This window comes from Tachyglossus aculeatus, chromosome 18 (assembly GCF_015852505.1).
Source record: "Tachyglossus aculeatus isolate mTacAcu1 chromosome 18, mTacAcu1.pri, whole genome shotgun sequence".
Classification (NCBI taxonomy): domain Eukaryota; kingdom Metazoa; phylum Chordata; class Mammalia; order Monotremata; family Tachyglossidae; genus Tachyglossus; species Tachyglossus aculeatus.
This window is the reverse complement of record NC_052083.1, coordinates 31,901,802-31,916,741: the sequence shown is the minus strand read 5'-3', so window position 1 is coordinate 31,916,741 and position 14,940 is coordinate 31,901,802. Positions and strand designations below refer to the sequence as shown.

Sequence of the window (14,940 nt, the reverse complement as noted above, 5' to 3'; positions counted from 1 at the left end):
GTGCTCAATCAATACCACTGACTGACCGGTTCTCCTGACTCCCAGCCCTATGCTCTTTCCACTAAACCACCCGCACACTTAATTGGGAAGTTGCCTGTACGCGCATGAACGCACCCGCCCCCCACCCCCGCCAAATGATGGCTTAGTACAACAGTAAAACCAAATTATCACCTTTTCCAAGCTCTCCGCTTCCGGCTACTGTCTTCTTAATTACAGAAATGACTCAACTTTAAGTATACGAACCAATATTTGGTTACCCATCATACAGATCTGAGGGCATAAAGGCAGGGATGGGGATTTTGAGCTCCACTGTGCTCCCCCGAAAGGCTAGGCAGAGCAGAGGGCCTTCCTCCAAGAGGCCTTCCCCGATTAAGCCCTCTTTTCCCCAGCTCGCTCCCCCTTCTGTGTCTTCTTCATATCACTATCTGCTTCACCCCCAACCCCACAGAATTTACGTACCCATCTCTATTGAATCCCCATTTTACAGATGAGGGAACTGAGGCACAGAAGTTAAGTGGCTTGCCCTAGGTCACACAGCAGACAAGTGGCGGAGCAAGGATTAGAACCCCTGACCTCTGACCCTTTAAACTATACATTATAAATTACCTATTTATTCATATTAAAGACTGGGTCCCCCTCTAGAGTCTTTGCGGGCAGGGAATGTGCCTGCTACTTCACAGTTGGATTGTCCTCTCCCAAGCGCTCAGCTCTGCACACTGTAAGTACTCAATGAATACCACTGACTAACTGATACTCAACTGAACTCAACAAGCAGCACCGATTGACCGTGACTGGCATGAAGCTGTACCGGTACCGTCTGTACCGTCCCACCTTGGAAGGATGACAAGGCCACAGCCCGGTCCCAATCTACCCAAACCCTTTCTCCACGTGAGACCCCATCGTGCGCCCAGGGCATCAAATGGTTTTTGATAAACTGCACAGCAAAAATGTCATAATGATGGTGCTTTAGCCATTTCCCCTTACCTGCCCTTGAGCATTAGGGTTGACTTGGGGGGCGCCCGTTTTCTGGGCTGGGCTCCTCTCGGGGCTCGGACACCACTTCCCTTCCAAAGAGGTTTAAACTGCAGGTTTTGGGGTTTTTTTTTTTTCCCTTTAAAAACCTTAAGGTTCTCGGGGTTGATAGCACTTGGAGAAGCACTGTGGCTCAGTGGCAAGAGCCCGGGCTTTGGAGTCAGAGGTCATGGGTTCAAATCCCGGCTCTGCCAATTGTCAGCTGTGTGACTCTCCCCCTCGTCCCCCTCTCCATCCCCCCCATTTTACCTCCTTCCCTTCCCCACAGCACATGCATATATGTTTGTACATATTTTTTACTCTATTTATTTATTTTGTTTGTACATATCTATTCTATTTATTTTATTTTGTTAGTATGTTTGGTTTTGTTCTCTGTCTCCCCCCTTTTAGACTGTTAGCCCACTGTTGGGTAGGGACTGTCTCTATATGTTGCCAATTTGTACTTCCCAAGCGCTTAGTACAGTGCTCTGCACATAGTAAGCGCTCAATAAATACGATTGATGATGATGATGATGACTTTGGGCAAGTGGCTTCACTTCTCTGGGCCTCAGTTCCCTCATCTGTAAAATGGGATGACGACTGTGAGCCCCCCATGGGACAATCTGATCACCTTGTAACCTCCCCAGCGCTTGGAACAGTGCTTTGCACATGGTAAGCGCTTAATAAATGCCATTATTATTATTATTATTATCATCATCACTTAGCCCAATATCCTTGAGAGTCTCGATGTGTAACTTAGGAAGGCCCAGGGCGGCGGGTCTCGTCGGTGCCGCCCCCTCCCCTCTCACCCTTGCCCCAAGGATGTCTTATTGCAGGTGGTCGAAAACCCCAAATCGGTTGGTTTTGGGTGTGCAAAATCGGGTATATTACGGGCACCGTGGGGCCGGGCAAACATCCCGGGCCTGGCCGGGAAGAAACCATGGGTGAAGGGAGCAGGTTCCTGCGAACCCCAGCGGGCCGGGGGAGGCAGCGACAGGTCTGTGCCCGTTTGGTCCGGGCAAACCTCGGGCAAAGTCCAGGCCGTGCCAGGCCGCTCTCCATCTGCTCCCTTCCTCTCCCAACACGGAGACCAAAGCCACTCACGAAAGGGGTTGGTTTGGTTTTGAGCTCCGCGGTTAGGGCAGGGAAGAGGCTCACGCACCTCCTTCTAAAGCGGTCGTGGTTTTCAAACTCCCCGAACCATTACGCCATTAAACCAGGGTGCCTTTAAACCCCCCCTCCCCAAACGTCCCTCCCCGGCCAGGATTCCCCTTCCCCCTCCCCGTCCTCGTGGTGCCTGCACACTCTTTGCACAACTTCCCCAGGACCCCTGGGACCCGCAGTGCTTGGCACCTAGTAAGCGCTTAACAAATACCATCGTTATCACTATTATAATTGAGCCACAAGTCCGCAAAGATCCCCCCCAAACACACACACCCCACCCACCCCCACTTGTTCCAAAATCCCCAAAGACCAGCACTCGCCCTTGGTGCACAAATCCCCCAGAGGCCCGTACTCACATTTCCTGCACAAATCCCCCAGAGCCCCGTACTCACACTCGTTGCACAAATCCCCTGAAGACTCACACTCATTGTACAAATCCCCTAAAGACCCACACTCCTACTCGTTGTACAAATCCCCTAAAGACCCACACTCCTACTCGGTGTACAAATCCCCCAGAGTCCCAGACCCACAGTCATACTCGTTATACAAATCCCCTAAAGACCCACACTCTCATACTCGGTGTACAAATCCCCCAGAGTCCCGCACTCACACTCGTTGCACAAATCCCCCAAAGACCCACACTCCTACTCGTTGTACAAATCCCCTGAAGACCCACACTCCTACTCGTTGTACAACTCCCCTACAGACCCACATTCATCCTCGTTGTACAAATCCCCCAGAGTCCCCCACTCACACTCGTTGCACAAATCCCCCAGAGCCCCACACTCACACTCGTTGCACAAATCCCCCCGAGTCCCGCACTCACACTCGTTGTACAAATTCCCCCTGGGCCCCGCACACCCACTGGTTTTACAAGGACGTCCTTACCTGAGCCCGTTGTTCGGTAGGGATTGTCTCTGTTGCCGAACTATACTTCCCAAGCGCTCAGTCCAGTGCTTGCACACAGTAAACGCTCAATAAATACGATTGAATGAATGAATGAATGAATGAATGAGTCGGGGTTGGAGGGCGGTGGATATACTCCTGGCCGTCTGCGCGGTGTCACCGGGGAGAGGTTTGGAGGTAGGATTGCTCTTCAACCCGGGGGCAAATCCGACGGTCCGGGTGGCATGTTTCGGGTGGGCAGGCGGGCAGGGGGCAGGCAGGGCCAGGGTATCCGGGCATAGGCAGCGCTTAACAAATGCCAATTATTATTATTACTATAGGCCTCACTTCCCCGGGCCGGGGCGCGGGTTCCACGTGGGCTCGGCCTCCGCACACCTGGAGCCAAGGGCCGCCTCATCGGGACGGGGCCGGGTCCACGTGATGAGAAGCAGCGTGGCTCAGTGGAATAATACTAACAATGACGGCATTTATTAAGCACTTACTATGTATTAAGCGCTGGGTAGGTTACAAGATGATCAAGTTGTCCCACGGGGGGCTCACAATCTTAATCCCCATTTTACAGACGAGGGAACTGAGGCCAAGAGAAGTGAGGTGACTTGCCCAAAGGCACACGGCTGACAATTGGTAGAGCCGGGATTCGAACCCATGACCTCTGACTCCAAAGCCCGGGCTCCTTCCACTGAACCACAATGCTTCCCCCAAAAGAAAAAGCCCGGGTTTCGGAGTCAGGTCAGGGGCTCTAATCCCGCCTCCGCCAATTGTCAGCTGGATGACTTTGGGCAAGTCACAACTTCTCTGTGCCTCAATTCCCTCATCTCTAAAATGGGGATTAAGACCGGGAGCCCCCCGTGGGTCAACCTGATCACCTTGTTACTATCCCAGCGTTTAGAACACTCATTCATTCAATCGTATTTATTGAGCGCTTACTGTGTGACAGAGCACTGTACTAAGCGCTTGGGAAGTACAAGTTGGCAACATATAGAGACGGTCCCTACCCAACAGCAGGCTCACAGTCCAGAAGAGTGCTTGGCACATAGTAAGCGCTTAACAAATGCCATCATTATTATTCTCTGGGCCTCAAGTTACCTCATCTGTAAAATGAGGATGAAGACTGGGAGCCCCCCCGTGGGATAACCTGATCACCTTGTAACCTCCCATGCCACGTAGTAAGCGCTTAACAAATGCCATCATTATTATTCTCTGGGCCTCAAGTTACCTCATCTGTAAAATGAGGGTGAAGACTGGGAGCCCCCGCCGTGGGATAACCTGATCACCTTGGAACCTCCCACGGCACATAGTAAGCGCCTAACAAATGCCATCATGATTATTCTCTGGGCCTCAAGTTACCTCATCTGTAAAATGAGGATGAATCAATCAATTGTATTTATTGAGCGCTTACTGTGTTCAGAGCACTGTACTAAGCGCTTGGGAAGTACAAGCTAGCAACATATAGAGACAGCCCCTCCCCAACGGTGGGCTCACAGTCTAAAAGGGGGAGACAGATAACAAAACCAAACATACTAACAAAATAAAACAGAATAGATATGTACAAGTAAAATAGAGCAATAAATATGTACAAACATATATACATCAATCAATCGTATTTACTGAGCTATTACTGTGTGCAGAGCACTGTACTAAGCGCTTGGGAAGTACAAGATGGCAACATATAGAGACAGTCCCACCCCAACAGTGGGCTCACAGTCTAGAAGGGATGAAGCCCTGTGAGCCCACTGTTGGGTAGGGCCTGTCTCTATGTGTTGCCAATTTGTACTTCCCAAGCGCTTAGTACAGTGCTCTGCACCTAGTAAGCACTCAATAAATACGATTGATGATTAAGCCTGTGAGCCCCCCGGGGGATAACCTGATCACCCTGCAACCTCCCCGGCGCTTAGAACAGTGCTTGGCACACAGTAAGCGATTACTAAACGCCATTATTATTATTGTGATTATCACCCCGGGGCGGGGGCACAGCCGGCCCGCCCCTCCGAATCAATCAACCGGATTTACTGAGCGTTTACCGTGTGCCGAGCGCTTGGGGAGTACAAGTTGGCAACATCTACCCGCCGAGGGGGGTCCGGAGGGTGGCACTTACGTGGAGTCCCGGGGTGGCTTGGTGCGGTGCCCTGGGCAGGAGCGTGGGGCCCGGGCCCGGGGTTGGGCTGGCGGGGTTGGGGCGGTCGGGGCGGGGCTCGGGGCGGAGGGGACGGGCTCCGCCAATCCCCGGCCGCCCAGCCGGTCGCCGCCTTTGCCCTGCGCACGTTGGCAGAGCCGCCCGTGGGCACCGTGCCACCCCCTCCCCCCCGCCCGCCTGCGCGCCTTGGGAGCGGCAGCTGGGCCGCATTCATTCAGCGCTCCCTGGGTGCGCAGCATTCACCCCTTCAAAATGCCTCAAAATCTCCAGGGGCTACCCACCAAGAATGACTGCCGCCGCTCACCTCCTCACCGTACCTCGTTCTCACCCGGCCCACAGCATCACCATCATCATCAATCGTATTTATTGAGCGCTTACTGTGTGCAGAGCACTGTACTGAGCGCTTGGGGAGTACAAATTGGCAACATATAGAGACAGTCCCTACCCAACAGTGGGCTCACAGTCTAAAAGGGGGAGACGGAGAACCAAAAATACTAACAAAATAAAGTAAATAGAATAGATATGTACAAATAAAATAGAGTAAAAAATATGTACAAACATATACACATATATACAGGTGCTGTGGGGAAGGGAGGGAGGTAAGATGGGGGGATGGAGACGGGGACGAGGGGGAGAGGAAGGAAGGGGCTCAGTCTGGGAAGGCCTCCTGGAGGAGGTGAGCTCTCAGCAGGGCCTTGTAAGGGAGGAAGAGAGCTAGCTTGGCGGGTGGGCAGAGGGAGGGCATTCCAGGCCCGGGGGATGACGTGGGCCGGGATCATCAATCGTATTTATTGGGCGCTTGCTGTGTGCAGAGCACTGTACTCAGCGCTTCCCCATGGCCTGGAATGCCCTCCCTCCCTACATCCGCCAAACTAGCTCTCTTCCTCCCTTCAAAGCCCTACTGAGAGCTCACCTCCTCCGGGAGGCCTTCCCAGACTGAGCCCCCTCTTACCTCTCCCCTGCCTTACCTCCTTCCCCTCCCCACAGCACCTGTATATATATATTCTCTTCCTCCCTTCAAAGCCCCACTGAGAGCTCACCTCCTCTGGGAGGCCTTCCCAGACTGAGCCCCCTCTTTCCTCTCCCCCTCTGCCCCTGCCTTACCTCCTTCCCCTCCCCATAGCACCCGTATGTGTATATATATATATATATATCATCATCATCAATCGTATTTATTGAGTGCTTACTATGTGCAGAGCACTGTACTAAGCGCTTGGGAAGTACAAATTGGCAACATCTAGAGACAGTCCCTACCCAACAGTGGGCTCACAGTCTAAAATGTTTGTACATATTTATTACCACTCTATTTTACTTGTACATATTTATTCTATTGATTTTATTCTGTTAATATGTTTTGTTGTCTGTCTCCCCCTTCTAGACTCTGAGCCCACTGTTGGGTAGGGACCGTCTCTATATGTTTGTACTTGTTTATTATCCCTCTATTTTACTTGTACATATTTATTCTATTGATTTTATTCTGTTAATATGTTTTGTTTTGTTGTCTGTCTCCCCCTTCTAGACTGTGAGCCCGCTGTTGGGTAGGGACCGTCTCTATATGTTTGTACTTGTTTATTATCATTCTATTTTACTTGTACATATTTATTCTATTGATTTTATTCTGTTAATATGTTTTGTTTTGTTGTTTGTCTCCCCCTTTCTAGAATGTGAGCCCACTGTTGGGTAGGGACCGTCTCTATATGTTTGTACATATTTATTATCACTCTATTTTACTTGTACATAAATTTATTCTCTTTATTTTATTCTGTTAATGTTTTGTCGTCTGTCTCCCCCTTCTAGACTGTGAGCCCGCTGTTGGGTAGGGACCGTCTCTATATGTTGCCAACTTGGACTTCCCAAGCGCTTAGTAGAGTGCTGTGCATTCAGTAAGCGCTCAATACGATTGAATGAATGAATGAATCGGGCAGAAACTCACCCTCGGCTTCAAGGCTCTCCATCACCTCACCCCCTCCCTTCTCTCCTTCTCCAGCCCAGCCCGCACCCTCCGCTCCTCTGCCGCTAATAATTATAATAATAATGGCATTTATTAAGCACTTACTATGTGCAAAGCACTGTTCTAAGCGCTGGGGAGGTTACAAGGTGATCAGGTTGTCTCAAGGGAGGATCACAGTCTTAATCCCCATTTTACAGATGAGGTAACAGGCACGGAGAAGTTAAGTGACTCGCCCAAAGTCACACAGCTGACAATTGGCGGAGCCGGGGTTTGAACCCATGACCTCTGACTCCTCACCGGGCCTCGTTCTCGCCTGTCCCGCCGTCGCCCCCCCCGGCCCACGTCTTCCCCCTGGCCTGGAATGCCCTCCCTCCCCACATCCTCCAAGCCAGCTCTCTTCCTCCCTTCAAGGCCCTACTGAGAGCTCACCTCTGCCAGGAGGCCTTCCCAGACTGAGCCCCCTCCTTCCCTTCCCCACAGCACCTGTATGTATGTATATGTTTGTACATATTTATTACCCTATTTATTTTACTTGTACATATCTATTCTTTTATTTTGTTAATATGTTTGGTTTTGTTCTCTGTCTCCCCCTTCTAGACTGTAAGCCCACTGTTGGGTAGGGAGTCTCTATATGTTGCCACCTTGTACTTCCCAAGCACTTAGTACAGTGCTCTGCACACAGCACTCAATAAATACGATTGATTCAGTCGTAGCTATTGAGCGCTTACTGTGTGCAGAGCACTGTGCTGGGCGCTTGGGGAGTGCAGGTTGGCAACATGTAGAGACGGTCCCTGCCCAACAGCCGGCTCACGGTCTAGTGATGTGCATCGAGCTTTATTTCTGTTTGTTCTGACGGCTTGCCACCTTTCCACATGTTTTGTTTTGTCATCTATCTCCCCCTTCTAGACTGTGAGCCCATTGTTGGGTAGGGACCGTCTCTATATGTCGCCGACTTGGACTTCCCAAGCGCTTATTACAGTGCTCTGCACACAGTAAGCGCTCAATAAATACGAATGAATGAATGAATGACTGAGCAGAAGCCCAAGTTGGCAACATCTCTAGAGACGGTCCCTACCCAACAACGGGCTGCACTAGGCGTTTGGGAGAGTGCAAGACTGTGAGCCCGCTGTTGGGTAGGGACCGTCTCTGTATGTTGCCAATTTGTACTTCCCAAGCGCTTAGTCCAGTGCTCTGCACACAGTAGGCGCTCAATAGATACGACTGAATGAATGAATCAACGAGCTCACAGTCTAGGCCTTAATCAGGGAAGGCCTCTTGGATGAGATGGGAGGCTTCCAGGGGAGGGGGGTGGGGAAATTACAGCCACTGTCTGTCAAATAATAATAATAATTTTGGTATTTGTTTTTTTAAAAAATGGCATTTATTAAGCACTTACTATGTGCTTGAGAAGCAGCGTGGCTCAGTGGAAAGAGCCCGGGCTTTGGAGTCAGAGGTCATGGGTTCAAATCCCAGCTCCACCACTTGTCAGCTGTGTGACTTTGGGCAAGTCACTTCACTTCTCTGGGCCTCAGTGACCTCATCTGTAAAGTGGGGATTAAGAGTGTGAGCCCCACGTGGGACAACCTTATCACCTTGTAACCCTCCAGTGCTTAGAACAGTGCTTTGCACATAGTAAGCACTTAATAAATGCCATCATTATTATGTGCAAAGCACTGTTCTAAGCGCTGGGTGAAGTGACTTGCCCAAAATCACACAGCTGACAAGCAGCAGAGCAGGGATTTGAACCCATTCATTCAATCGTATTTACTGAGTGCTTACTGTGTGCAGAGCACTGTACTAAGCACTTGGGAAGTACAAGTTGGCAACATATAGAGACAGTCCTACCCAACAATGGGCTCAGTCTAGAGTCTAGAACCCATGACCTCTGATTCCCAAGCCCGTGCTCTTTCCACTGAGCCGCACTGCTTCTCTAATGAGGATATGAAGAGGGAGGGCGTTCCAAGTCAAGCAGGTTGTGGGAGAGATGGAGGCCCAGCAAGGTTGGCAGTAGAGGAGCAAAGCGTGTGGGCTGGGCTAAAGGAGGAGAGTCGTGAGTAAAGACAACGGTGAGGAGGTACACGGTGTGAGCAGCCACTTAATGCGGTGCCCTATGTTTAGGCACTTGGAAAGTACACAATTATCTAGTGCCCCATTCCCTGTCCACAATGGAGAGACACAGAAATATTTACAACCCCGTGAAAATAAACTGATCAGACCTATCCACATGAGTGCAAAGGAGGGTATAAATAAGCCTATAACTGCTAAACATGGTTGAGGGGATGATCGATCCATGTTCTTTCAGCGCTTGGGGCTCAGGGAAGCTGGGGAAAATTTAATTGGAGGAGGTGGAGTTTGGGGATGGATTTAAATGTGAGGAGAGCTGTACTCCATTTGATGTGGGGAGGAGTTCCAAGTCCAGGAGGGCACAATGTGAGCGAAGGATGAAGGCAGGAGAGTTGGGAGCGAGGTACAGTTAGGCTTGGGAAGGGCACAGCAGCAGGTTAAGGAACAAAAGGGGTTGGGGAGGGTCTAAAGAGCCAATAGGTGAGGTGTTGCCAGTGGTGAGTTTTTTGGGTTTTTTTATGGTTTTTGTTAAATGTTTACTATGAGCCAGGTACTGTACTAATCGCTGGGGTAAACACAGGCTAAGCAGGTTGGGCACAGTCCTTATTCCACATAGAGCTCACAGTCTCAATCCCCATTTTACAGATAAGGTGACAGGCAGAGAAGTGAAGTGATTTACCCAAAGTCACACAGTAAAGTGGCAGAGCCAGGATCAAAACCCAGGCCCTTCTGAGTCCCAAGCCCGTGCTCTATGCAGTAGGCCACACTGCTTCCAGGCTTAAAGCTGATTGTGTTGTGTACCTCCTGCCAAGCCTCAGAGGATTGAATTAGGAGCCATGCTCCACAGGCCAGGACTAGCAGCAGCAGCAGCAGCAGCCTCACATCATAGAGAGGGGGCTCCTGGACCTGGACGAAGGGGAAGGGGTGGGGTGGAAACGCAGCTCTGGGAATCAGGAGATGGGGCTTCTAGATCCAGCCTTTCAGTTTGGAGCAATTGCATTTTGGGCTCAAAGTTATTGGTTTAAAAACCTCCTCAAGCATTCTGCGAGGTGCACCGGTCCAGCAGGCGTCTTAAAATAATAATAATAATGATGGCATTTAAGCGCTTACTTGTAAGCGCTGGGCAGGTTACAAGGTGATCAGGTTGTCCCACGTGGGGCTCAATTTTAATCCCCATTTTATAGATGAGGTAACAGGCACATAGAAGTTAAGTGACTTGCCCTAAGTCACACAGCTGACAATTGGCAGAGCTGGGATTTGAACCCATGACCTCTGGCTCCCAAGCCCTTGCTTTTTTCCACCGAGCCACGCTGCTTCTCTAATCCCAGCTCTGCCACATGTCTACTGTGACTTTGGGCAAGTCACAATTTATCTGGGCCTCGGTTACCTCATTTGCAAAATGGGGATTAAGACTGGGAGACCCATGTGGGACAGGGACCGTGTTCAACCTGATTAAATAGTGTCAGCCCCAGTGCTTACTACGTGCCAGGCACGGTTCTAAGTGCTTATTCCCATTTAGCAGATAAGGAAACTGGGGTGTTGGAAGTGACTTGCCCTAGGCCACAGCTGAATCTAGACCCATGCTCTTTCCACTACCCGCACTACCTCTGAACTAACGCTCTGTAGTCACTCTCTCTCCCCCCTGGCTAGGGAGAGGAGGGCAACTGGAGCCTATGGAATCAGTAGCACTGGGTGCTTCAGGGAGGCCAGCAGGAGCCTGGAAGAGATGGGGACCACCCGGTAGGAAGCTGGCACCGGTGGGAAGGGCAGGAGTCATGGCAGGACTTGGAGGGCAGTGCAGAACGAGAGAGGGTGTGGGCTCTACTGCCACAGCCCAGCAGGGAGGTAAAGAGCCTCAAGGCACTTGACTGAAGGAGGGTGTGGGAAAAAAAAAAATCAATCAATGGTATTTATTTATTGAGCACTTACTCTGTGCACAGCACTGTACTAAGACAAATATGGACGTTTGGCCCATGTAGGAACTCAAATAGAAGTGTATCCACGTTAGATTTTAATTGGTAAAGTTCTGTTGCTGCTGCCATTCTGGGTACTTGTAACCCTTCCCTCCAGCCCACCACCCGTTTCACCCCCCAGGAATGAAACAAACCACCAGCCCTTCCAAAGGGGCCAAGCTCATTTCTCCATCCCTCTTGTCCCTTCCCATTACCTCCTCCCCAAACCGAGGTGGAACAATCACTCACCTGGTCTTGGTGGGTCTCCGCTCGAAGTAAAGCCATCTAGATCGTACGTTCCTTGAAGGCAGGGATCGAGCACTGTAGTCTCCCAAATGCTTAGGGCAGTGTTCGGCACACTTACAGTGTGCAATACCACCGATTGAATGATTGCAGCCATGGGGTGACTTCAGTCTGGAGCAATAGTCGTTTGCCCCCTCTTTAAGGAAGTAGAAGATATCTTCCTGATTCTGAACCCTCTGCCCCTTTCCCCTAAGGGGAGGAAACTAACCAGTTCAGAATGTCTGCTCTGCTTTTCCCTCCTGCCCACCAGGTTCATTCACATCTGCAGTCAGATGCCCACCAAACTAAGGCAATGTACCAAAGTAGTGCATCAACCTGTACCAGGAAAAAACTTCCCACTACCAAAGATTTTCACTGGCCCTCACAGAATTCTGTTACCCAGTAATTTCACTGGCCAACAATACACAAAGGAATAGAAAAAGCAAATTAGGGTCAATGCAGCCTCTGGAAGACGATTAGGCAGAGTATGGCAGCAGGATGACATTAAGACGGTGACCAAACTGATGCTCTATAGAGCTCTAGTGCTGCCCTAACTTCTAGGCTTGTGAGACCTGGACCCCCTATTTGCCCGTCTCTCCTACTAGATTGTAAACCCCTGGAGGTCATGAATCATGTCTTCTAATTCTGTTGTACCTTCCCAGGTGCTTAGCACAGTACTCTGTCCACAGTAGGCCCTCAAATGCCATTGAATGATTGATCTGGCTCCTGGCGGAGTTCCAGGAATAATAATCAACCAATGGTATTGAGAACTTACTGAGTGAAGAACACTATACTAAAAGCTTGGGAGAGTATAATAGACACATTCCCTGACCACAGTGAGCTTGCATGTATTTGTTAATTGCCTACTATAGGCCAAGGACTTTACTAAAACAATGGGGCAGATAGAAAATAATCATCTACTGGATAGACTATGGGCTTGGGAGTCAGAAGGGCCTGAGTTCTGATTCTGGTTCTGCCACTTGTCTGCTGTGTGACCGTGGGCAGGTCACTTTACTTCTCTGTGCCTCGGTGAACTCACCTGTAAAATGGGAATTGAGACTAGGAGCCCTATGTGGGGCAGGGACTGTTTCCAACCCGAGTATCTTCTATCTATCCCAACACTTAGTAACAGTGTCACATAGTGAGCGCTTAACAAATAGCACAATTACTCTTACATCAGCCACAGTCCCTGTGCCAAAAGGGGTGTAACAGTGGCATGGGCCATTCACTCCTGTCCTTGTCTTTTTTTGTTATTTCATCTTTGCTTGTGTGTCTACTGTCAAGCCTCCCCATCCTATCGCTGTGAGCTCTTTAACCGTCAGGTGCTAATTCTCATCTGTGTACTTTTCCCCCAATGTTCAGACTTTCTTTTCACACAGTGAACACCAAAAAACAATTACTCTTATTAGGAGAGGATCAAAAACACCATCCTAGAATGAAGTTGTGAGGATACCCGAACAACTGCTGTCTGTCAAGCCGAAACTGGATAACTAAACACGGGCAACAGATGAAATGTTTTAATGTTGCAGTAAAGCAAATTCTCAGAAAATACTGCATCTCACCTGGAAACTGGGAGACCACCGTGGCAGAACAGCATAAGGGCCTTCCCAGACTAACCCCTTTATCTCCCCTAACTGCTCTTCCTTCTGCTTCAACTATTAAGTTAGAGTTGTACCGCTTAAGCACTTGGCTGATACTCACCTCTGGTCCCACAATACTTATGCACATATTCTTATACTCCAATACTGTCCCTATTCCTACTTTATTTTAATGCCGGTCTCCCACTGTAAACTGTAAGCTCCCTGTGAGCAGGGATCACATCTACCAACTCTGTTATATCGATCTTCAAGTACTTAACACAGTGCCCTGCACACAGTAAGCACTCATATACCACAGACTGACAGTGCACTGGAATCAAGAAAAAAGGCAATCCTTTTTGAGCAGAAATTTGAAGTTGATTACAAGATACAGGCAAAAGGGAAAATGGGGCCAGAGGCTGCAAGCAACAGACATGAAAGTCAAGCTAATGCAAAGGACAATTTAGATTTTCAAACATACTTCAGGTGAATCCTTCACTGATGGGGTTTGGGGAGGGGGTGCACCTGACTAAGGTTGAGAAATAAGCTCAGCAAGTTGCTTTGGGGTACATGATGCATGAAACCTCTGTACCCAGGTTGGGGGCGGGGTAAGGAGGAGGGGGCAGGGAGAATGAAGGACGTTAGGAAAAAAATTCTGTCTAGGAAAACTTTTCCAAACATAAATAACTGCATGCAGAGCCTTCATTTTCCTCATTTTAAAATGTTCTTGCCTTTTCCTCTGGATTTTAATGAGAAAAATGTTCCCTTACCTATATGCTGGCCAAACGGATCACCGTTACCACAATGACTTCTGAAAAGCGTAAGCCCAGCTTTGTCCCATGAGCTGTTCAATTACCCATGTGTCATTCCCCCACCCCCAACCCCGCCAAGGCCGCACCTGCTCCCCCCTGCCAGTTGTCTCTCAGAACATGCTTACAGCCATAGTGAGCCCTGTTTCTAATTTCTAGCCCTCGGTCTAGTGCTCTGCACACTGCAAGCAACTTAAATACTACCACCACCATAACTACAGAGGGACCTGTAGTTTTACAGCAGCCTGTAAAACCAGTCAAGTATTTACCAGCCAGTGATAAGATACTCCTCACCTCTCCTCAACTCCACAGTTCTTCTGGTTCCTTGTTGGAGACAGTTTTGCCTTGGGGCCCGGCCCTTAATGTGAGCAGCCTTACTTCAGGGCTACCACCCGAAGCCCAATAGGCAAGGGGCTTTAGTGCCCCTATTATAGATTTCACAGACACTCCGAAGACGAGATTGATTGCCTCTCACCAGTCAGGATCAGCATCAACTTCAAATACAGAGAACAGTTACACCCTCTAGACTGTAAACTCGTTGTGGGCAGGGAATGTGCCTACTGTTGCACTGTCCTCTCCCAAGTGCTTTGTACTGTGTGCAGAGCACTGTAAGTGCTCAGTAAATACAACTGAATGAATCTAGGTATAACGGGCCAGGAAATTAACTCTAATACAATGCCAGAACTTTGCACTTGATTATTAAAGATCTGGCACCCCTCTGTGGCTATTTTGGTACTTAACTTGGGCATCAATGCTTATTAAAATAAGATGCTCTAATTAGGTTGAGGGGAGGGATTCACCACCACCACATATCTAAACATTCCTCTTATTGCACCTAGACAAAGTAGAAGGCAGGAGAACAGTGGCTGACGGCAGGATAGAGCTGCTTTGTGTGGAGTGAATACGGCACAGAAAACATTTTAGAATCACTAGCCTGGCCCGTGAAGTTAGGGAGGGAGAAACCAACAGAAGACTTCAAGCTAAGGCAATACAAAAAATGGCAATAGTAAATGTGATCATCACAGGCACAGGACATGGCCCCACATCAGCGTTAACAGCCGACCCTCAAGCACATGGAAAAAAGTCTGTC

General features: G+C 49.4%; 1 protein-coding gene across 4 annotated transcripts in view; it reads right to left on the bottom strand.

Moving 5' to 3' along the window:
* CBS (cystathionine beta-synthase) overlaps nucleotides 1-5,225 on the bottom strand; it is a 39,182-nt gene extending 33,957 nt beyond the window's left edge. For 3 of the 4 annotated variants that reach the window (XM_038759992.1, XM_038759995.1, XM_038759996.1), the window contains exon 1: nucleotides 5,177-5,225. The gene's annotated coding sequence lies outside the window, so the exon portion shown is untranslated. Of the gene's footprint in view, nucleotides 1-3,063; nucleotides 3,089-5,176 lie in introns of those variants that run through there. The other variant, XM_038759994.1, reaches the window with a different exon arrangement.
* Between the last annotated feature and the right edge of the window lie 9,715 nt (nucleotides 5,226-14,940).